General features: G+C 50.9%; 1 protein-coding gene and 1 non-coding gene across 3 annotated transcripts in view; one reads left to right on the top strand and one right to left on the bottom strand.

The window, feature by feature from the left end:
- Positions 1-24244, bottom strand: part of DAAM2 (dishevelled associated activator of morphogenesis 2) — a 131374-nt gene that overhangs the window by 76071 nt on the left and 31059 nt on the right. The window lies entirely within an intron of this gene.
- TRNAG-CCC (transfer RNA glycine (anticodon CCC)) lies at positions 19005-19077 on the top strand. Its single transcript has one exon. It is a non-coding gene; the product is annotated as a tRNA-Gly (tRNA).

Genomic DNA, 24244 nt, shown 5'->3' with positions numbered 1-24244 from the left:
AGCCCAGTCTCTGCGTGGACTCCCCATCCCTAAGTCATGTTCCTTTGACCCAGACACCCCTGTAAGCTGTGCCTGGATTCTCTCCACTGAAGGAAATTTACTTACCCGAGGGCCCCTCGTGTCCCCTTTGCCTCCCTCCTCAGTGTCCACCCCGCCTGGAAACTGCACTTCTGCGCATCAGCATCACTTCTTTCCAGCCTGTCTCCCCACCTCCTCCAGACGCTGTCTTCCCAGTACTTTCTCCATGGTGTTTCAGAACAACATGACATCCAACCCAGCTTTCCCCACACTCCACTTTTTCTCATTTCTTTGATTTCAACTAGCTGGTCTCCCTGTCTGGAGCACCCCTCCGGGACCCTCCCCTTCCTCCCGGCTACCCACCTGGCAGCCTGCGCCCTTGCTCACAGGTGTGGTGAGGCGCCCCTCCTTAGCATCCTGTGTTTCTCCCATCAGACGTCAGAGCTGCCCCTGCCGCTTCCTGAATAGGGTCGCTCTCAATGGGCTGCTACACCCTTGAGTTCAGGACCAGCATCGCACGGTCTCTTGGGAGCCCTGCACCCAGCAGAGCTGGTCCCGCAGCTGGTGTGCTGGGGCTTGGCCAAGGTTCACACCTCCGGTCTCTGTCCTTCTCCCTCACCCCTTCCCCTCCCAGCAAACCTTCCCTCTCTTTTCAGACGAATTCAGCCAGTGGTCTCTCCCGAAGCGTTGTGTTCCCCATCTCCAGCTCCTTATTTCCAACGACCCACATGTCTGCTCTGAAATGCTGGCACCATTCCCACTGACTTCCTCTCAAACCATCTTCGCTCCTCCCACCTGTAGCCCACCTCGGCTTTCCTCTGTGAGTGACGCCACGGTCCGAGGTTCAAAGCACAGCTCATCCTTAATGCTTCCTCTGTCTTGAGAAAGGCCGCATGCCAGGCCTTTACATGTATTATCTCATTTCTTGACCACATCAAACTCTGAGGAGTGGGTATCAGCATCCTGAGTTTAGACCAGGAAACTCTTCCCTTCTGTTTCACATCTGAGGCTGAGAGAAGTCCGGTGACCTCCCCAAGGTCACAAGCACATAACTGACTGTGCTGGGGTGAGAGGCAGGTTTTGACAGGCTGTCCAAAAGACCACCAAGTGCGTGTGCACACAAACACACACACAGATGCACGATGTTCCCTCCTTTATGTTATAATTATCCAATCAGTCTCCACGCCCAGTCGATTCCCACTTGGAATTGCTTCCTTCATGGGCCCTGTGATCTCCCATGTGGACCCAACCCAGACACACAGGACATGACTGTGTGGTCACAGAGCTGGGGGGATGGGAGGCCATGGGCCCTCTTGTCTGGCCAGCAGTGCTGACCTCCCCTTGTGCTCACAGCTTGGAAGCATTTCTCCAAGGCCCCATCCTTTCTTACCAGTTTGGCTGACCTCCAGCCCAGGCAGAGGCTGACCTCTTTTCCCTGGAGCTGCATCTCACTCACTGCTCCTCTTGGCCTCAGGCCCAGAGCCGTCAACAGGCTACCCACGTGGAGCACACACTGGGTTTCCAGGTCTCTTCCCCCAATTTAGCTCTTGGTTTCCCCACTCTCCACAGAAGAATCCCAAGGACAGTGGATCCCATCCTAAGGGGTTTCTCAACAATGCAGATCCCAGGGCCCTGCTCTTAGCGTTTCTGAATCAGCAGACCTGGGTAAGCATAAATCTGCTTTTTAACAAGTTCTTCAAGGGACTGGGATGCAAGTGGTTTCATTGACTTCCCTTCTCTTTCACATCTGTACCAACCTTTTCTTTTTTCTTTTCTTTTTTTTTTTTCACAATTCACCCTTCTTTCCAGAGTAGTGCTCAAATCCCCCAAGTTCTCATCCCTGGCTGCACAGTGGAATCACAGGGCATTCTGAAAATATTTATGCCCAAATCCCAACCAGAACCAATTAAACAGAATCTCTGGGCAGGTGTCAGGGAGCCACTGGGATGACAGCTCATCCTCCTTTGCTCAGGACTGTCTCAGTTTTAATCCTGAAAGTCCCACATCCCTGGGAAGTTCTGAGTCCCAGGAAAACAGGATCAGTCAGTTACCCTACAGGGCTCTGGGTAGGGGGTCGGGGGTGGTGAGTTATAACTGTTTCCTGGTGATTCTAATTTGCAGCCAAGCTCACCAAACGCTGGACCTCATCTGCGCTCACCTGCCTTTTGTTTGCACTCAGCTCACCTCATCTCAAAATGTGTCTCTAGACCAGCAGCATCAGTGTCAACTGGGAACTTGTTTTAAAAAGGGAGAGCCAACTCTAACTAGAATTTGTGCTTTTCTCGGATACAGAGGGCTGTCCTGATGGCTCGGTGGTAAAGAATCTGCCTGCCAAGTACTCTTGCCTGGGAAATCCCACGGACAGAGGAGCCTGGTGGTCTACAGTCCATGGGGTCGTAAAGGGTCAGATACAACTGGAGCGACTAAACAACAACAATGACGACAGACAGCTACAGGGGGATCCTTTGATACCCTACCCAGAGCCAGCAAACTTCACTCACCTAAGTGAGGACTAAGGAGTTAACTGGCGGTGGGGTCTGAGGCTGGGAGGTTTCAGTTCTCCCTGGAGGGGTGTAGGGGTGGCCAGAGTGGGCTGCATTTTGATTCAAATGCACTGACCCTTTACTGACCACTACTAAACTAGCTGGCGTGTTCATGACATCTCACAAAATTCAACACTAACCCTGTCCAGTGTATGGTGTTGGGGTTTTGCAGGGTCCATCTATGAAACTTTCATCTTCTGGCTCAAGTTCAGGGCCAGCTGAGAAAGAGATTCATGGAGCAAACAGATGGAGGTCACAGTATCAGCCACGTTCCTGATAAAACTGTGGGAGTGTGCGGCTGTCTCTTTAGACAAATGGACTTCCTGATATTTCACCCATGAGTGAGGCCAGCTGACGTGTCCAGTCCTTGGCAGAGGAGGGTGACCATGGACCTCTCCATAGGAGCGGGTTTCCAACCCCACTACCCAGAGCTGGCCAGATGCTCCACCCTGCAGACAGCAGAACCCAGAGAAGGGAGGAGTGTTGGCCAGCCCAGCTCGTTACCTCCCAGAGTCACTGGTCAAAGATGCCTTGCCTCTTCCCCTGGGGAAGTGATGGGGAGGGAGAGGCCGAGGTTCTCCACCCCCACACCCATTAAAGCCTGGCTCCTTCCTTGGACCAGGCCAGCATCTCTTGGGGTGGGATCAGGGAATGAGTGGCTTTAATATCTGATGGTTGTAAAAGTTCCCTGGGTGATGCTAAGGTGCTGTGACTACTGAGTAACCACTCTTGAGGAGATCCTCTCTGGAAATGAGAAGCCAGAGAGATGCTCCCCTCTAAGGGGTGGGGGTTGCTCCTATTTCTCAACCAGGGAAACAAGGTCTGGGGAACCTTGGGCATCTAGCCCGCTGCCTGGAGCCAGTCAACAGAATCCTAAGGATGAGTAATAGCAGTAAATGAATCAGCTTTCTCCAAATCTTGGGTGGACTTGGAGGTTGATCAGCCAGGTTGGAGCCAGATCAGCTAAACCAGTGGTTCTGGAATCTCCTGGAGGGATTGTTAAATGCAGCTCAATGGGCCCCACTCCCAGAGTTTCTGATTCAGAGGGAGGGCTGGGCAGCTGTGAGAAGAGAAGGGCACAGGTTTGTCTGCTGGGTAGGTCTTTGGCACCAGTTTTAAGGATGGCCTTGCCTGGGGTTCACTCAACCTCTCTGGGGCTCGGCTTCTTCAAACAGCCATCATCACGGGAACGATGACCCCGTGTGTTGCTGGTGAGCTGAACCAGTACACGTGAAGCACCTAGTGTGGAGCCTGGCACTTAGTAGGACTGTGGATAAATTGTTGATGTTGATTATTATTTGTACATGATGTTGTTTTTCAGGGATGGCTTCTTTGAAAAGACTGGGAGGAGGTTTTGGGAGCCAGGCAAAAATATCAAGAGGCAGAACACCAAAGAGAGAAACAGCCAAGTCTGGAAGGATGCAGGGGGCAGCCAGAAACGGAGCAGAAGCCAGTGCAGAGAAGGGACAAGCAAACTGTGTGCAGAGGGTGGGGGTCTGCGGCGGACCTGGCTGGAGAGAGGCTGGGAGCCAGAGCTGCCCAAAATAGAACTCCCTCCTCTCCCAAGTCCTCAGTGCTCCCCCCTCCCCCCTCCCTTTCTCCCTGGGCCACACTCCACACGCCTCTGTCCAGACTCATTTGTTAGAACTGACCCCCCCCCACCAACTGCACCCCCACCCCTGCCCTAGGGACTCAAGGAATTTTAGCAATGTGCTCAGTTCCAAGTGCTGGAGGAAAGAAGCGCAGTAAAAAGGGGGAAAACCCTGTCTCTAGGCTTGTGTCTTTGTATGGCTACCCACAGCCGCCCAAGTCTTCCTCTCCCCTAAGAGACGGGCATTCGGACTCAGCATCTGGTTAGAAGCATCCAAACCAACTGGTACCAATGGCCTGCCTCCCCTCACCCAACCACAAAACCCTCCCTGCTATCTCTGCCAACCCATGTCCTTCCCTCTTTCATAACTAGACTCAAAGCTCATCTCCCTGAAGTCTTCCCTGGATGAACCTCACCTGATTGTAAAGAGTCTCTTCCTCCATGTATGCATCCATCCACCCATCCATTCATTCCACAAATGTTTACTCAGCATCTGCTCTTGTAACAGAGGAGAACAAACCTGACTCCATAGTGGATCTGTTTCTTTAGCTCTAACCCTTGTGCGCGGTTGCCCGTGCTTAGTCACGTTGGCTCCGTACATTTTTAAAAGACTGTTGCCTATAGCCCGAAATACACATAATAGCCCATTCTCAAGGCTCCGACCTTTTAAAGTAAAACACTTTCCCATTCGCATAGAGATAAAAAGTAGAACAATTACCAATAACTATCTAATTAATGTGGATATTTTTAGGCATACTGTGATCAGACCTACGTGGACAGCGGCAAGAACGAAGGATTACTGCACCAGGTTTGCAACAACCGGCCACACCCTCTGCTCTTTGGGTATAAAACAAGCCTGAGTTCTAATTCAGGTGAGATGGCTCTTTGGGACACTAGTCCATCATCTTCTCAATATGCTGGCTTTCTGAATAAAACCTCTATTCCTTGCCCCCCAAAATCATCTCTTTTGATTTATTGACCTGTTGCACAGTGAGCATTACAAGCTTGGACCTGGTGACTCTCTGACTAGGCACGTGCTGGGTAGCAGAGAGTCCAGTCCCTGCCCTCCTACAGCCTAAGGAAGATGGCACTAGAGTGGGAGTTCACAGTCAAAAGGAGACAACAGTGTCCCTTTGACAAGTTCAAGTTCACGCTCATGCTCTTCAGTCCTCCTTTTTAGCATAAGAAGAGACCTCCCAGCCAGTGGTGAGTCAGCATCCTCTTTGCTTACACACAAAAATCACACCAAAGAAAACACCTGTATAACATACTTTATGGTTCCATGTTGCTTTCCATCCTGGGGACTTTAGAAACATGTCTGAGCCTCACTGCATGTCATCTTCAGTAACTCACTCAGCCTCTGTATCTGGCACCTTAGGGACCATCTTAACTGACACGAATTGACCTGCTCGGATGTGCCAGGCAGGAGAGATAAGAGCTGAATAAGGCACGTTCCTGAGCGCCTAATGACAGTCTAGTGGGAGAGCCAGGCATGAAATAGCTAGTCTAGCACTGTATGGGGTGGACACAGGTAAGGCACTGTGATGTGAGTGGAGAGAGGCATCTGCTGCAGTCTGTTTGTTGACCAGGAGGAGACCAGGGAGGCTCCCTGCAGGAGGCAATGAAGAGAAGCACTAAGTCTTAAACTGAGCCTGGGCAGTGGCTTGGCTCCTGCCATTTCAGGTCACCTTAGCCACGTCTCACTGACTTCGCTTCCTTCCCTTCCTTGTCCCAGCATCTCAGAATGTCCCGGGTATTGGGGCTTCTGGGAAAATGAATCCATGTGAATGTGGTCAAAGGGAAAAAATGTTACAATACCAATAACTTCATTAAGTCATAAAAGCTAAATATAAAAGGAAAAGGTTATTTCCCCTGGCTATTTTTAGTTGGTGCTCAGATACCCGCCTTGGCCTATTCAATGCCAGTGCAACCAGGGGCCAGAGCCGAATTTTCAAATGTTGCACCGCGGTCTTCGGAGCTGGAAAACAGCTCCTGGCAGATGGAAAAGGGCAGGGCTTCATCTGACTTGTGAGCTGAGTCAGGGCTGTACCAGGCTCTGCACAAAGCAGCTACAGCTGTGAGTCAAAGGCCTCTTTAGCTAGGGAAGCTGAGTGAGGAGGAGGCTGTCACATCACACTTTTTGTCAAGCACAGTCATCCTCCCAACAGGTAGTGAAAGTCACTGCTTCCAATGCATGCAGGGGGCACAGGTTTGATCCATGGTCAGGGAACTAAGATCCCACACCCAACAGAACACATCAAAAAAACAAAAACAAGACAAGAAGGATGAGCGTTTTTACATACCTAGGAATAGGAAAGAATCTGAAGACAGTGCTTGCTAACATGGAGTGAGATTTCCTATGACATGAGAGGTTTGCCCTGATGTTCACCCCTGGCTGAGTCAGCTTGAAGCCAATCCCCCTTTCTCTGGGGAGGATTATATGTTATTCAAGGGGCAACATTTTATTTTTACTGAGGGCTAACGAACTTCGACCGCAAGACTCCTTTCTGAGAAACAAAGGCCCTAGGAATAGAATGGAGCCGAGAATCCAGATCTGAGCTTCTAAACTTGGCTCTGCCAGGAACCCGCTCTAAGACCTTGGGAAAGTTTGCTTCCTCAAAAGCCTCACTTTCTTTGTCAGGTCAGGTCATACCCCACAGCGCTGTCATGAGCAGTAACTGACAAATTCAGGAATAAGATGGCAAGCCAGATATAGAGTATTTTATGAGGAAAATATTTCCCAATATATTTTGCCTCTGGGAAATCCAGATGTTTAAATTTTTTTTTTCCTTTTCTCCTGTACCCTTCTGATTGTTGTTGTGGGTTTGTCGATTTGGGGCCACATCATGTGGCAGTGCAGGGTCCCTAAAACCAGGGATCGAACCTGTGCCCCCTGCAATGGGAGCCAGGAGTCTTAATTACTGGATCACCAGGGAAGTCCCTCCCATACCCTTCTATTAATATGAGAACTAAGCCATGGCTTTTCTCTGGTCAGAGAAGATTTATAACCGCCCCGCCCCCAACCCCAAACAAAAAGGTCAACCAACCAGGGAAGGGTCACTAAGAGGCAGTGTTGTTTACTCTGGACAGGAAGAGGAAATAGAGAAACTTTCTAGGGTTAGGAAGGGGAGGAAGTAAATGAGCAGGATTTCACTTCCACACCTGGGAGGAGGGACATGATTAGAAAGGAGCCAATGACCTGGAGAATCCTAGGAGAGGGACCCCACGCCTGGGGAAATACCACGCCCCTTGGAGAAGCCCCATCTTCAGCTGGGCTCAGAGCAACAGGGCTCCACCAGGGGCAGATTGGGAAGGACTGGGAGGCTGTCCTCAAGCCTGCCCAAGAATGGGCCTTCATACCCACAACAGCTGAAACTCAGGCCCCTCAGGGGAAGGTGGGTGTCTGGGAGAGTGGGGGACCTGAAGCAGCCACAGCTTCAGCAACAGGTGCCAGGTAACCCTTTAAAAGCTCCAGGACAAGAGCAGACCTGGCCCTTTCAGCGGATTTCAGAATGCCAACTACAAACTGGCACTTGCCAAGAACAGCTGCCAGCAACTGAACAACAGTGTGGGCATCTGCCATGTGCCGCTGCAGAGACGGAACCCTGTGCCGCAGCAGCTGCTGACCACCCCCCCGGGGAGGGTTCAGGGTGCAGTGAGGCACTCTGTGCTCCGTGGAAGAGGGGGCAGCAGTTCTTTCGATAGGCAGATATCTTGAACTGATTGCATGATCCCAATCTTTGCATCTCTTCGTAACTAGAAAAGTATGAAATCTCTTCATGGTGACATCAGCTCTTGGTGACTAGCAGAAAACCCTTCTGTAAAGTAAGCACTTGATTGTGTTGAACTTCCCCCTTCACCAAAATCTTATATATAGACCTTCCCCCACGACTCTTTGGAGTGGTCTCTCGGAGCTATCTGAGGTGCTGTTTCCCGGGCTGCAGTCCTCATTTTACCGCAAATAAAACTGAATTCGCAACCCCCAAGCTGTGCATCTTTTTGAGTTGACAAGCACCAGGATCCTAGATGCAGAGGAAACACAGAACACCTCAGTGCACATCAGCGCGGAACCTGGGCCTTGGGAAAATGGGAGCTTCCCCAGCGAGCTGATGACTAAGGAGGGGCCCCCTAGAAGACTGAATCCTGATTTCACTGGACCATGAGTCTCTGTCTATCATCACAGAAAACAGGAAGATACCTTTACTGACCAGGCTAATGTTTTTTTATTGCAAGTGATCAAGTCCAGCAAGTCATTCTTTTTCTTGCACGTGTGAGTTGTAATGCATACATGTTCCCCAGCCATTTCAAGAAGTCTGCAATAAATATTAGCTGCCTTCATCATCATCATAACTAACTAAGTTCTCCCCAGACTGATATGGAGGGAGGGCAGGTTAGAACAAGGAGCAAGAAGCAATCCTACTTATTTCAGATCTGAGTTCTCCGGGAGCTGAAGGAGCCTGGAAGGATCAGGAAAGGAGAGAAGAACTGGGGAGGGGTGGAGAGCTGCATCTGGAATGTTCACCCTCTATTACTTTCTGCAGATCTACTTAAGCCCTCCCTTCTCACTCAGGTTTGACTCTGAAGAATCCACCCATTTCTCTACCCTTTCCTCCCCCCTCAAAAGGGCTACAGAGGAGGGGGCACCAGGACGCTTGCCCCCTTAGCACCTGCCTGACCTGTCTGAATAGGGTCCTGCAGGCCCACTCCTCTGCCCACCCACTCACTGTCTGTGTGGCCCTAGAAGGGGAGCACAGTGGTACTGAGCCAGAACTCAGGTTGCTGAAGTGCAGATCCCAGCACCACTGACCAGCTGTGTTTTCTTTGGCAACTTAGTTTGCCTCCCTGTGCCTCTGTGTCCCCATCTGAAAATGTAAATAATAGTAATTTGCCTCCAAAGGTAGTTGCAGGGATTAAGTTAATGGGTTAGTGGTCTTGTACATGGTGGTCAGGGTCATGCCTGGCTCCCAGCAAATACTGTGTAAGTAGCAATAACTACTCACCTTCTCAATGAGATTACTTAAAATAACCCTTCTTCCATGTGCAAAAAGGGAAGCCTCCACACCGTTTGTGGAAGTATAAACTGGCATAGCCACTGTGGAGAACAGTAGGGAGGTCCCTTAAAAAACTACAACTAGAACTATCACACGATCTGGCAATGCCACTCCTGGGCATGTATCTTCAGAAAGCCATCATTCAAAAAGATGCATGCGCCTCCATGTTCAGAGCAGCACTGCTGACAATAGCCGAGACATGGAAGCGACCTAATGTCCCTCAACAGAAGAGTGGATAAAGAGCTGTGATATATAAACACACAGCGGAATATTACTCAGCCATAAAAAATGAATGAAATAATGCATTTGCAGCACCACGGATAGACCAAGAGATTAGCATACTAAGTACGTCAGAGAAAGACAAATATCACATAATATCACTTAAATGTGGAATCTTAAAGAATGATACAAACGAACTGATCTGCAAAACAGAAAGACTTACATAGAAAACAGACTGAAGGTTCCCAAGAAGAAAGGTGGGGAGGGAATAAGTTAGGAGTTTGGGATTAATATATACACACTACTATAGATCAAAAGATGATCAACAAGGACCTACTGCATTGCACAAGGAACTCTACTCAGTATTCTATAATAACCTATATGGGAAAAGAATCTGAAAAAGAATAGATATACCTATATGTGTAACGGAATCCCTTCTCTCTACATCTGAAACTAATACAACATTGTAAATCAACTAGATTCCAATATAAAATAAAAAAAATTTTTTAATGAAAAAAATTTTTAATGCAACAATATAGTCAATGATGAATTGCAACAACAGAAATCATAAAAGTTTAAAATTAAAAAAAAAACAAACCTCTTCCAACACCATCCACTCCCTTTTCCCTCCTCCTATCTTCTGCATAGACTTATCACCATACAAGATGCTATATACATTATTTTCTATCTCTCCCTGTTTGTCCATCATTCATTGTGTATCCACAGGGCCCAGAATTACTGCCTAGCACCTAGCAGACCCTGTAATAAAGGATGAATCCAGGAACTTTCCTTACTAATTGTATAACCTTAAGCAGGTTACATGGGTTTCCCAAGTGGCACAGTGGTAAAGAATCCACCTGCCAATGTAGGAGGCACAAGAGACACAGGTTCAAGCCCTGGGTTGGGAAGATCCCCTGGAGTAGGAAATAGCAACCCACTCCGCTATTCTTGCCTGGAGAATCCCATGGACAGAGGAGCCTGACGGGCTACAGTCCGTGGGGCTGCAGGGGTGGACACTACTGAGCACCACCACCAGCATAAGCAAATTATGTAACTCCACACACACCTCAGTCTACTCATCAGGAAAATGGGACTGACATGAGGATGAAATGAGATAACATTTGCAAATATGTCCTCTCCAGTCCTTGGCACGTGGTGGATGGATGCCAGCTGATCTGAGAGGACCAGTCTCAGCCTGGCTCAGGCAGGGCCTGCAATGGTTAATCCCCAAATCTCTTCCCCCGTGGCAAGGCACGGCTGGACTGCAGGGCCACTGGCAACTGTCCAGGCGGCAGAGGGATGTCAGAGGTGGGCGCCTATGGAGCTGCCCTGGTCCTGATGCAGGGTCCTGACCCAGGCAGCTAGAGCCTCTCCCCACCCCCTCCTGCTGGGAGACACCGCCTGGGCTTGGAGCGTTTTGGGTGTAGGAGCCAACTGGTGGGAACCTCTGCCTGCCTGGGTCCCACGCCACATCCTGGCCTTGGGGGAAGTGGGCCCAAGGCCGGGCCTGACTTCCCAGCCATTCCCAGGCGGCCTGCTCTCCCGCAGGCCCAGCTGGGCGGACTGAACCGGGGGCCCATAGGGGCAGGTCTGTCCCCCAGCACTGCCGTATCCCCACCCACGATGGGGGAGACACAGGCCTCAGCAAGGAGAGTCCGCGTTCAGGGCTCAGCTCTGTCAGCCCTGAACCCTACCCGCCTTCCCAGCCCGGGGGAGGGAGTGTTCAAAGGCAGATGAGCCTCAAGCAGCCAAATCGCAGAGAGGACACAGAGGAGCTGACTCCAGCCAGGGTCTTCTCCCATCTCCCCCAGTGTTCCAGCTTTCCAGCAGCTTCCCCAAGGGTTCACCCCGCTCCAAGGCTCACCCGGAAAGAGAGGAGAACAGATGTGCAAGCTGAGTGTGGATGGGGAAGATGGATAAATGCAACCAAGCGTTTACCCCATGGCTCATTAATTCCCCAGTCACATGTGGAGGCCCCACTCTGTGCCAGGCACAGCATGCTGCAGGGGTGTGGTCATGAATAGAAGGCAGACCTGGGGACTTCCCTGGTGGTCCAGGGTAAGACTCTGTGCCCCCAGTGCAGGGCGGCGGGGGGAGTTGGGGGTTGGTCTGGCTTCAATCCTTGGTCAGGAAACTAGACCCTACAGGCCCAGGCTGCAACTAAAAGACCCCGCATGCTGCACTGGAAGGACTGATGCTGAAGCTGAAGCGCCAATACTTTGGCCACCTGATGCCAAGAGCCAACTCACTGAAAAGACCCTGATGCTGGAAAGATTGAGGGCAAGAGGAGCAGGGGGCGACAGAGGATGAGATGGTAGGATGGCATTACCAACTCAATGGACATGAGTTTGAGCAAGCTCCAGGAAACAGTGAAGGACAGGGAAGCCTGGGGTGCTGCAGTCCATGGGGTTACCAAGAAGTGGACACAACTTAGTGACTAAACAACAAAATACTGCAACAAAGACTCTGCAGCCAAATTCATAAATATTTAAAAAAACAAAAAAAATATAGACCTGGTTACCAAAAAGGCTTTTGGTTGGTCAGGGACAAAAGGTCCACAGGTAAGCAGGTTGGGGAGAGGGCAGAGTTGTGCAGGGCAGGGTGGGAATCTAGGGGAGGGGTCTCTAACACGCCCTGGGGAAGGAGGGAGGGCTGAGAATCTGCAAGGGTGATATCAGGGTACTTCTGGCAGGCAACATCTTGGGGAAGAATGCAGGGACTAATGAATGGAGAGAGGATACCCCTCACCAAGAGGCCAGCTCAGAATAGCCTTGGAGGGGGACACCGGCCTCAGCTCCCATCCTCTTGGTCTTCCGGGACTTTCACTAGAAAGTCAGCTTCCCCGAAGGCAGGGACTTGGTCAGGTAGCTCCCTCAGAGCTTAGAACCGTGACGGGCACACATAGGAGGCACTCAGCAAATGGACCTGGAAATGCTGGAGCGTAAACAAACACTCCTGATGCTCAGCAACCCCTTCTCTCCTCTGATCCTCCTGGCCTTCATGCAAGTTGGCATTGCCTAGGTTTCTCTTGATGAGCATGGAAAGTTTGACCCACTAGAATTCTCTGACTGTACCAAGTTAAGTTGTCTCCTCAGCCTCCAACACAGGTGTCCATCACAGGCACAAACAGTCTGGTTTTCCCCAAGAGCTGCTGGAGTCACAGGCCGCTGGGGACGATGGTCAGGAAGAACCGAGAGTTGTCACACCTCCGTCCCTAGAGAAGGACAGCACAGAGCTGCCACCTACACCGGCCCTGGGCTCCTTGCACGCCCATCAGCCCAGCTCTCAGCCCCTCGCACGGAAGGGTAAGCAGGGGACTGATTAGCATGCTCTGTTCAGACACCACTGTGGAGCTGGGCCCTGGGGAGACGGCCCAAACACAAACCACTCCTGCCTGCTTGCTTCTCAGTGGAAAACCGCAAAGAGCCCAGGTTCCCTTCGCTTGTCATTCGGCCAATGTTTAATCAAGACCTACCTACTATGTGCTAGAACCTGTCACTGGGACTAGGAGAGCCCAGTCGAAGCTATTGGAATCCTTGCCTTCTGGAAGCTCCTGGTTTAGCGAGAGCCAAGCAGAAGAGTGGTTTTCAAGCAACCTGCTAAGCGCTCCATCAGTGGCAGGTCTGCCTGGCAGAGGAGGAGAACTTCATCTCCCTGAAACCAGGGGGAGGGGGGCGGGAGACTTTATAGAAGTGGGGTGGAGTGTTAGAACGGAGCCTTGAGGGAGGGCTAGATACCTCACCAGGTATCAATCTTCAGGCAGAGGGGACGGAGGGCAAGAGTGAAGATATAGCCGGTGAGAGGAGGGGCATGCAGAGATGGGTGTGGCCAGACCTGAGAAGTAGCCCAGGGCTTGGTCTTGAGAGGACCACCCTCCTTGGTCTCTGAAACTGAGTTTGGGATTTTCCAAACTCTCCTTAGGTCCACTAAGAGGATCCACACTCAGACCAAGGAGGTCAAAGGGAAGCACATAGAGACAGAGGCCCTGAATGGCAGCCCAGGCCCAGGCCCCACAGTCAGCCAGGCACAGGGGTGTCTCAGTGGACCCCCACTCAGAGAGCCAAGGCAAAAGGGCCGCTGTCCTCTGGAGTGACCAAGTGCCATTTCACAAGCTCAGGTGCAAAAATCTGACCCTGGGAAAGACTACTCAGTTCTGCTTCTGGATGGTTCCACCTCCTTCCCCTCCGTCCCCACTCCCCCAGCCTGTGGGTAAGGAACCGGACTCCTTTTTTCTCTGATTATCCTGCAGGGGGCTCCCTCAAGGATTTTGGAAGGCACGGGATTTTTTAGTTTATTTATTTTTAATTGGAGGATAATTGCTTTTTAATTCTGTGTATGAATCAGCCACAGGTATACATATGTCTCCTCCCTCTTAAACCTCCTTCCCGCCCTCCAGGTTGTTACAGAGCACTGGTCTGAACCCCCTGCGGCATGCAGCAAATCCCCACTGGCTGTCTGCTTCGCACGTGGGGACGCGCATGTTTCCAAGCTGCCCTCCCAGTTCGCCCCACCCTCTCCTTCCCTCCCTGTGTCCACAAGTCTCTTCTCTCTGTTTGCACCTTCACTGCTGCCCTGCACACAGGTTCACCAGTACCTCTTTCTAGATTCCATACATACGCCTTAATACACAATATTTGTTTTTCTGTCTGACTTGGCTCTGTATAATAGGCTCCAGTTCATCCACCTCATTTAGAACTGACTCAAATTCGGAGAAGCACAGGATGCTGAGAGAGGAGGTGACTATCCTTTTCAGAACCACTTTACAGAGGAGAAAACTGAGGCCTGAGAAGCAAGGCCACTTGCCCCTGGGGAAAAGCAAACTCATGAGAGCCCACGGCTAGAATTCCACCCTCAAATTCTCAGTAGCAGACAAATCCTGGTTTGGTCCTTCAGTTCTTGGTTTCCTCTAAATAGTTTCTACTGAAGAGAGTGTATATAAAACAACAACTATTAAAATGTAGTAAATAAAAAACTCTGAAAACCTTTACCCAGATTCCTCAGTGAATACTTCCCTAAAGGCTGTGAATCCTGTGAGGGCCTCTCCCTCTGGAAAATGTTCCCTAATATTCTAGAAACAAATTCACAACTTCTTTTGGTCTTTATCTCAAATGTTCTCTTTGAAGCCTGGAGGATGTTTAGAAACTCTTGAAAGAAGAGACGGTCTTCCCAACAGTCAGTGCAAAAAAGTTCTGACCTGCCAAGTCAATGTTATAGAAAGCTGTGACTTTGCACACAATTAGCATTATTCATCTACCATCAGTATGCTGTCTCATATTCCACGTCTGATTTTAAGTATATTTTCCTTAATTAAAAAATTTTTTTCCTCAATTTTTGCATGCAAATGGTCCTCAGGCAAAGTGAGAAAAATTAGCAACAGAAGTTGAAAGCAAACAAATCCACCTGATGTCCAGGGATTTGGGAGTTTGAGGAGGATCAGGTGGCATTTCGAATAGGTTTTCCAGGAAATAAGAGCTATTGATCATATCAGCTTTACAACATAAGGACTGATTTGGAAATTAAAAGGGCAAATAAGTGGGCGGGCGGGGGGCGGGAAGCAAGGGAAAGAGGGAGAAACGGGAAAAAAGAGAAAGATCAGAAACTCCCCCTCAAAACCTCAAATGACTTGCGTCCCACTTATAGCACCACAAGGATTCTCACTTTCTGAGAGACATGCTTTCCCCAAATGACCCACCTTCTGCAGAATATGGCCTTCCCTGTGAGTGAAGTAGTCATTACCTGGGGAAAGCAAGGAGCCCTGAGATGCCCCAGGGGATAAAGGCAAGGGTCTCAAAAGTCAAAAACTATCTGCCACCAACTGCTGATCATTTGGACAGTTAAACCAGATACAAAGAGCTGACTCTACAACCCCTTCCTTCCTCAGGCTGAGCAGAAGCTAATCACGTCTTTGTTATTCCTCCCCAGCATCTTTTCAGGGAGCCAGATACCTGGCCAGTAGGGAGGATGGAACAAGACAGACATCCAGTGGGGGAGGAAGCCAGGTTCCCTGAGCCAGGCCGGGTATGCGTATGCCTTATCCAATATTTGGAACATCCCCGGTGGCTCAGACAGTAAAGAATCTGCCTGCAGTGCAGGACACTCAGCTTCAGTCCCTGGGTTGGGAAGATTGTTCCTCTGGAGAAAGGAATGGCTGCCTGCTCTATTATTCTTGTCTGGAGAATTCCGTGGACAGAGAAGCCTGCTGGGCTGCAGTCCACAGGTCACAAAGAATTGGACATGACTAAGCAACTCACACTTTATCCAACATTTATGCACACCCACACCTTCCGGACACACATTCTGTGTGTGCCTCATCCCCTTTTCCCACTAGAAACCAGGTTCACAAAGGCCAAATGATTTGCCCTGGACTGTTCGGTAGCGGTAGAGCAGGACTGGGTCTCCAGCCTGCCGTCCTCTGCCCAAGGGCAGCAGGACCACTGCGTGCAGCGTCCAGGCTGGGCAAGAGAATCCCGCTTCCACGGAGCTGTGCGACTTCACGGCGGCTGCAGGGCCAGCACACCTGGAAGCGAAGGCATAGGCTGGCCCCTCAGCACCAACGCCTGATGCAGCCGTGCTCCTGTACCGCCTGGAAGCCCAACTCCGATCCCCACAGATGTCAGATGACACCTCTGTCAGGGAAGGGCGCTGGTGGAGGCCCGGCATTACTTCCAAGGACCCTAGAGAGTGTGGATAAGGAAGAGGGTGGGCTGGGCAGCTTCTGCAGCAATATACTGATATTTAGCTACCTTTCCCTTAAGAAAAGATACCCTTTCAAATTCACATCAAGGCTCTGCATAGGTGAGCAACAGCCCTGACTGCGGGTTCCCCCTTGGCAGGTCAGCCCAGCTAAAGCCATCCCCGGACCATCTCTCACCGCTCTCTTCTACCAGCCAGGAAGCTGGAATAACCTGGTTCTGGAGAAGACGACGGGCTAATTCCGGGCTCTCGAATCCTCCTCCGCTACTCTTATCCCTCTGGCCTGGATCCATCCTCCATCCATTCAGAAAACACCCTGGGAAGGGCAGGTGGGGCAGAAATTCACACTCTGGGCTCTGCCTGGAGTTGGCTGCCTAGGACGCAATTTCAGAGCATCTTCTCTTGCTGAGAAGGCACGGCAGCGCCTCTCCGGCTCACCTTGCCTACAGAAGCTGGGAGGCCTTTCCTGCACGCTGCCATGCACCTTCTGCCCTGAATCTGCAGAACCATCGCAGCAAGGGATTCAGGGCTTGTTTTCTTAATTAACTGAAAATGCTAACACAGGAGCCCAGGAGTTGGCAGGGGCCTGGCCTTCAGCAGCTACCAGAGAAAATTTTAGCTTTGAAATCAGGATCTCTCGTGTCCCCACTTGGGCCCCTCACAGGATGTCAAAACAAACAGGGTCACCTGATCACGGGGTGCAGGGAATGGGGAGGCTCAGGTTACAGGCCCAGGGATGGATTTGGCTCTGGGATGTTTCAGGGCCTGACACGTGACGAGGTCTTGATTTCCCAAAATGGCTCAGCTAGACCCCAGAAAGCCACCAGCTGTGACAGGGGCTCTGGAAGTGGGGAAGGGACAGGTCATGAGCCTTTGTGCCAACAGGACTTCCTTCCCGCCTGCTGCCTGGCTGGCACGGAGCCAGGGATGGGGGAGGCAGTGGCAATAGCCAAGTCTATCGATTCCTGCCCTTGAAGAGATACCGTGAGGGACAAACTACTAAAGTGCAGGGTACGAAGGAAGTATGAAGCGACAGTCACAGAGGAGAATTCGCTGTGCTGGAGAGGGTTCAGGGGTGCAGGGTCGTGGCAAGACGTAAAGAGGGAACAGCTGACCTGAACAAGGAGTCAAAATCTTATCAGTAAATAGGACTCGGCGGGGGTGGGGGGCAGCGATTGGGGGGACTGCACAGGCAGGGGTTCAGGGGCAGGGAAGAGACGAGTAAGTTCAAGGAAGGGTAGGCTGGGTGGGGCAGCTAGAGAGTAGGGCTCACGGCGGGGAGGAGAAAGATGCAGTGCCGAAGCTGGGCCCAGAGATGTAGAAGCGGGTGGGCGAACATGTTAAGGAGTTCAGCTGGCCACGGGGAACCAACTTGTTAGAGTCAAGTGAGAGTGACGGAGACCTTGTAGCCCCCAAAGTCAAACTCTGTGCTCTCAGGACTTCCCAGCTCCCCGACTCCTAATGCCGGAGCTGGATGGGGCCAGAGAGAGGTCTGGAGAAAGGAAGCCCAGCATGATCAGTCAGGATCCAGGGCAAGGACAGGAACCAGGGGATAAAGATAATGAGAGCGTTGCTCACAGGGAGGTGTGACCACCAGTGACCTCACAGCAAGACCCAAGACCTCAGCAGGAAGAGGAAGAGGAACAAGAGGTGGACGAGGACGGAGGTAGACGAGGACGAGGGGGCGGTCTGGGTCCTGGGTCTCATCTCTGGCCACCTGCCCTGGGGGGCTCTCTGATCCACATGGGGTGCCAGCCACCTGGCCCCATATGCAAGGGCCGAGGCTCGAGGCCAGCACAAAGTGCCTGCTTGTCTCCAGGGGGTCGAGGCCTGGGTTGCATCTACAGTTCCGGATGTCAGGGAGCCTGCTCTGGCCTTCTCACCCAACGGCTGGACCCTGGGAGAGGCCTGAAGTTCTGGGGTGGGCAGAGAACACCCCTCTTTGGGAGGAAACCACACAGTGCTCTCAGGAGGCTTGGCACTTTCCCTTCCCAGCCTTGGCACAAGCTGCCCCATCTGGAAAGACTTACAGAGGAGCAACCATCTGCTAGAGGTCAGAGAGGGTGTGTTGGAAATGGGGCTCCTTACCCCTAATTCAGGGACTTTCCTCTTTCCTGAGCTGCATGTTCCTCTCTGAATCTCTGGACTGGGTCCCCCCTGATCCTGTGAGATCAGAAATGCACGCTGCTTCACTCCCCCCAGCCCCAGACTGAGTCCAGTTCACTCTGTCCCGAGGCGGAGAAGGGATGTTAAACCATCTCTTCCCGGGATACCCTTACTGCACCTCCCCCTCCCTGCAGTAGAGTCAGTGTAGCCTTTCTTAATCTTTGGTATTTGGGCCTTCCAAGCACACAATGCAGAATCCGGTTTAAGAAACAAAGCATTAACGTTAAACACTATCATTTTAGGAAACCACTTGGGCCCAACTCACACAGAAGCATAAACTCGGGGACAAAAACCTCAGGCCAGTAGTAGGTTCTGTGATGCCTATTCAGATGATTCAGAATGAATGCATTCATTTTTAAGATTATTATTAAAGTGAAAACAAAATGAAACATTTAAGGCAAAGAACATTTTCAAGCCGAGTTCTCAACACAACTCTCTCCCCCAGGGTCTCTGGGTTCATCTGAAAGACTGCCTGGGGCTGAGGACTGGGCTGTGGGGTTAGGCTGGTCAGGCTTTCCCCCACCTAGTGCCCAGTCATGTCTTCAGTGCCCATCAGGATCACTGGCACACAAAGGCTCTCAGGCTCAACATTTTTAAACCAACACAGGAATGAGTGAAGACGTTCGAGTCCTGATTCTGCAATTTACCAGCTCTGTGTCCTCAGGCAAGGACCTTCACCTCTCTGAGCCTCAGTTTCTTCATCCATAAAAGTCTCCAGGGACTTCCCTGGTGGTCCAGTGGCTAAGACTCCGCACTCCCAATGCAGAGGGCCCTGGTTCAAACCCTGGTCAGGGAACTATATACCACATGCCGCAGCTAAGCGTTCACATGCCTCGACTGAAAGATCCCACAAGACCCAGCACAGCCAAATAAATAATAAAATAAATATCTTTCTAAAAAAATCTCCAAAACTATTCATGACTCAAACAATCACTGCGAGGATGAAACGAAACGGTACCCCAAAAGCCCTTGGCACTATGATTGGCACATTCAAGCTACAGAATAAATGGTAATTATTATTGTCACTTGTCAAAGACAGCTTTAATCTCGTATCCAAAACCTCTTTCCAGATCTTCACACCCTGCCAGTTCCATCATGGCATTTTTTTTTTTTTTCCCAATCTCAGTAAACCCTCAGCCACAGCCTGGCACAAGATGGGACAGAGGAAAGGACTCTCGGAACAGAATTTGGCAGCGAGCATCTCTGATCTAGAGCTCAGGGACTGAACCTGCTTCTGTAGCCTGCATCCTTTGTGGGCATCACAGACCCCAGCCCTCCCAACTGTACCTGGGCATTCTCAGCTAGGCAGCTCACCTGTACCCAGGCCTCAGGAATAGGGCAAAGTGGGGAGGTACCAGCTCAGTCCCATTCTGCCTGGGGACCCCTCCCCCATGCCTTCTCAGGCTGAGCTGGAGCAGCATGGGCCTCCCCCCAGGGCAACGTTCCCAGGCTTCAGAACAACAGGCCTTCATTCTTCCCAACCCTGGGCACACCTGCCTCCTCCCGCTCCAGCCCTGCCTGCTGTCACTCACGGGCAGCTGACCGGGCCCAAGGGCCCTAGAGACCAAGCCCAGGGCCTGGTCTGTCCCCTTGCCCCTGAGTCCCCAGCTGAGACGGAATCTTGGTGTCACACACTGCCTTTGGCCTGGGGCATCTTCACACACAGCCCTCCCAGGCCACACTTTGTTTTCCCCAAATGAGAGAAAACTGACATCTGCCTCTCCTTGATCTTCACCCCTCGGGCCCGGCTCCAGATGTTTCCAGATGTCAATCCTCAGTTCCCTGCCTCAGGGATGACAACCGCTAGGAGGAGGGGTGGGGCTGGCCCCAAGTCCAAGGCTCCCTACCCACTGGGAATCCCAGCCCTGGCCCCCCTTTCTCCTTCCCACATTTAACCATCAGATTCCATCCAGCAAGAATCACCAGACTCAATCCCAAAACTGCAATCCACAATCGGAGGTTTCTCTCACTTCCCAAGTTTATCCAGCTATTTTCTAACTTTCTTTTTAGGGATCCTGAGCTCAGTCTTTAAGAATGATCCTTGTATGTCCCAGAGCCAGGGCAGAGGGATGGGAGCCCAGGACTGCAGTGGGGGGCTCTGGCCAGAAAGTCCTTTCTTGGGCATGGATTCCTGGGGATGTGCACTTGATGCAAAGCAGCCTCCTTCCTAGGGAGGGTCCAGCCCACAGATCCAGCCCAGAAGGGTCCCAGCTGCAGTCTAAGGAGGCACCCAGCAGGGGAGGCCGGACTACCAGTGGAGTACACAGCTTGTGGCTGCTTTCTTAAAGGGACAGCCTGCCTGGAAAGCCCATGGGGAGAAATATACACAGGAAGGAGGCTGTGGGGATGGTGGAGCTACTCAGGGAAAAGCTGGCAACAAGCACTAGGACCCTGGTTTGTTCACAAGCCTAATCCTCGGATTTAACAGGCTTGACCTTCTCCTGCTGTGTAAGACAATGAGACAGAAAGACAGTTCTCACAGGCAGAGTTCTCCACCTGCAACCACCCCCACTCCAAACCTCCCCCTCTGGGGCCTGAACTCACCCAGAGGGCAGTACAAAAACCCGTAACAAATGTGAACCACTTCCTGTGTGCAAGGCCCCTTCCTATGCCCTTTGCACCAAAGAAATTATTTGGTCTCCGCTCTTGAGTGTGCACCCATGCCAGGGGTGCCAGGGGTAAAGAGCCCGCCTGCCAGTGCAGGAGACGTGAAAGACGCAGGTTCAGTCCCCGGATCAGGAAGGTCCCCTGGAGGAGGATGAGGCAACCCACTCCGGTGTTCCTGCCTGGAGAGTCCCATGGACAGAGGAGCCTGGAAGGCTACGGTCCATAGCGTTGCCCAGAGCTGGACACGACTGAAGCGACTTAGCACACACATACTTGAGTGTGGAGATACTGTTATTTTCATTGTTCCTATTTTACTGATGAAGAAATTGAAGCCTAGAGAGAAAACTGCCAAACTTTGCAGGTAGTGAATGGAAATATTCTGGGTTTGAACCTACCTGGTTCTATTCAAACAATTTTCCCTAAAGGGGTCTAGGGAAACCTCCCTATATCAATAGACAATGCAGACGAAGCTCCTCCCAGGGTCAGGTTCACGCAGTGAGAAAGGCAACGTGCAAGACAAGGTGAAGTGAAGGTCGCTCAGTCCTGTTCCATTCTTTGCGAGTCCGCGGATTGTAGTCCATGGAATTCTCCAGGCCAGAATACTGGGGTGGGTAGCCTTTCCCTTCTCCAGGAGATCTTCCCAACCCAGGGATCAAACCCAGATCTCCCACATTGCAGGTGGATTCTGTACCAGCTCAGCCACAAGAGAAGTCCAAGAATACTGGAGTGGGTAGCCTATCCATTCTCCACGGGATCTTCCTGACCCAGGAATTGAACCGGGGTCTCCTGCATTGCAGGCGGATTCTCTACCAACTGGGCTATGAGGGAAGCAAGACGAGGTGTCCGCCCTCAAAATGCTCGCTGGAAATAATTACCCAAATAGTAGCACCAAACTTGTCTGGAAGGTAGAATTTTCTTTTTTTGTATTTTGAATTTTTGTATTTTTTCCTTCTTCTTTGCTGTTTGATTTCCTACACTTTCTAAAATAAGCACTTATTCCTTAAAGAGTCGGACATGACTTAGCAACTAAAAAAATTTTAAAGAGAAAATTTTAAAATAAGATTCTGCCTCCTATCTCCTACTTGAATATTTCAAATGACCAGACGAGAGCAGAGAGGCCTCTCTATTCCATGTGGAAGTTCTAAGAGGTGGGAAAGTAGCAAATGAATAGGACGGCGCAGCAACTCTAATGAAATCTACATTTTGCCCATTATCAATCTACAGGCAGCTTTTCAATAGAATTAGAGCAATAGCATTTTTTTTTCCCAGCCAAAACTGAAATTAGAAAGTTTTTCCACATCTGGTAATTAAAAGAAAACAAAACTCAGCGAAGACCCAACTCCTGTGCTATTCTCACGATGTGATCACCAACCCTTCACAGTGTGATTACCAATGCCCTGCTGCTTTCCTCTCACTTGGTCCCATCTGCCTCACCCAGCAGCCAGGTTAGACTTCCCGAGGTCTCCCTAAGCCTAGCCAGCACGCTGACCTTCGCTCGTGCAAAGCCTTCTGCCTATGGTGCCCTTCGCTTCCTCCCACAAAGTCCTTGACACTAAGACCCAGCTTGTGGGCACTGCTTCTACGGAGGCTTCCACCCTGACAAGCAGAATCGATTGATCCCTACTCTGAGCTCCTATAAGCTTTGCCCATCCAGAGCATGCTGAGATCTGGCATCATGTGTATTTTAATGAATTACTGTCTGTTCACTTTTCCATTCCTAGCACCAAAATACCTATGGAATAAGGCAGCACACGATGATAATTTTTTTTTAAGGGGGCTACTGTGATCCTCCAGTTTCTGACTGAAAGAAACAAGCTCCTTCAGAGGAAACATTCTTTTTATTTTTTTGATATTTATTTGGCTGCGTTAGGTCCTAGTTGCATCATGTGGGGCAACGCAGCACATGGACTCTCCAGTTGGGGCGCACAAGCTTAGCTGCTCCACGGCATGTGGGATTTTAGTTTCTGGACCAGGGATTGAACCTGCGTCCTCTGCATTTCACAATGGACTCTTCGGGAAGAGGACCTCTAGGGAGGTTCTGATATTAATGTTTGGACAGCATGTATAGCTTTCTAGGTCCTTTCTCAAACATTATCTCACTTGAGCTACAAAACAACTGGTTGGGGTGGGTACTGGAAGCACATGAATGCTGTGACAGCAAGTCGTGTTGAGGTCCTTAAAACTCTGCTCTTTGGGGGTTAGGTGTGCCTGGATGGCCATAAAGGGCTGGCCTGGCTCCCAGACCCCACTTTTAGGTAAGATGGACGGTTCCCATCTCCTGGTCCTGTCCTCTGCATGCTTCCCAGAACTCCATCCAGCTCGACACATGCTCGCTCTGGGCTCCCCCACCAACCAGGAAGGGGGATGGTGCTTCCGAGCTGGGCTGAAGAAGGGATTCTCTCTGGGCTCATGAACACAGCATGGGCAGAGCACTAACGAGGCCACAGCTTCAGGTGAGAACCCAGAGTGATCCTGCCAGTTTCAAGGAGGAGAACCTTGCCATGCAGCCCCCACCGGACCCAACCAGGCAGCCGGTCCACAAACCCTGGCTCTGGAGGGGGCGGGTCACTAGCAGAGGCTGTGGACCAAAGATGCCCAGAACGTTAGGCCCAGAAGGAAACTTAGAGATCCCAGGGCTCAGTGCCCCTCTAGATAGCTGGGGAAACTAGGCCCAGACTAGGGAGGGGCTTGTCAGAAGTATAGCATGCATGAGCGGCAAAGTGAGGGCTAACAATGGAGCCTTTTCTCATCCAAACAAGAAAAAACACAACCTGAAGACTCTGTATCAAAAGAAAGCCACAAAGGCCAAATTACTGTTTCAGGGCAGTACACAACATGCAAGGATTCTTGAATGCAACACCACACACAGGAAACAGGAGAGGAAATAGTAAAGAAGTAACAGAGGAAGATGTTTAGTAACGATCTCAAAATTTAGTACCCCTGGAGGCCAGGACGTGTCATAACCCATCCCTCATAACCTTTACTGTGAGCAAAGAGGGCAGGCAGGTCTCAGTCTAAAACTAATTCCACATCAAAAATAAACAACCCAATCAAAAGTGAGCAGAGATCTAAATAGACATTTCTCCAAAGAAGACACACAGATCGTCAAAAAGCACATGAAAAGACGCACAGCACTGCTAATTATTCAGTTCAGTTCAGTCACTCAGTCGTGTCCGACTCTTTGCGACCCCATGAATCGCAGCACGCCAGGCCTCCCTGTCCCCACCAACTCCCAGAGTTCACTCAGACTCATGTCCATTGAGTCACTGATGCCATCCAGCCATCTCATCCTCTGTCGTCCCCTTCTCCTCCTGCCCCCAATCCCTCCCAGCATCAAAGTCTTTTCCAATGAGTCA

The sequence above is a fragment of the Ovis canadensis genome, chromosome 20 (genome assembly GCF_042477335.2).
Source record: "Ovis canadensis isolate MfBH-ARS-UI-01 breed Bighorn chromosome 20, ARS-UI_OviCan_v2, whole genome shotgun sequence".
Lineage (NCBI taxonomy): Eukaryota > Metazoa > Chordata > Mammalia > Artiodactyla > Bovidae > Ovis > Ovis canadensis.
Note: the sequence above shows the minus strand (reverse complement) of the source record. Positions and strands in the feature narration are given on the sequence as shown.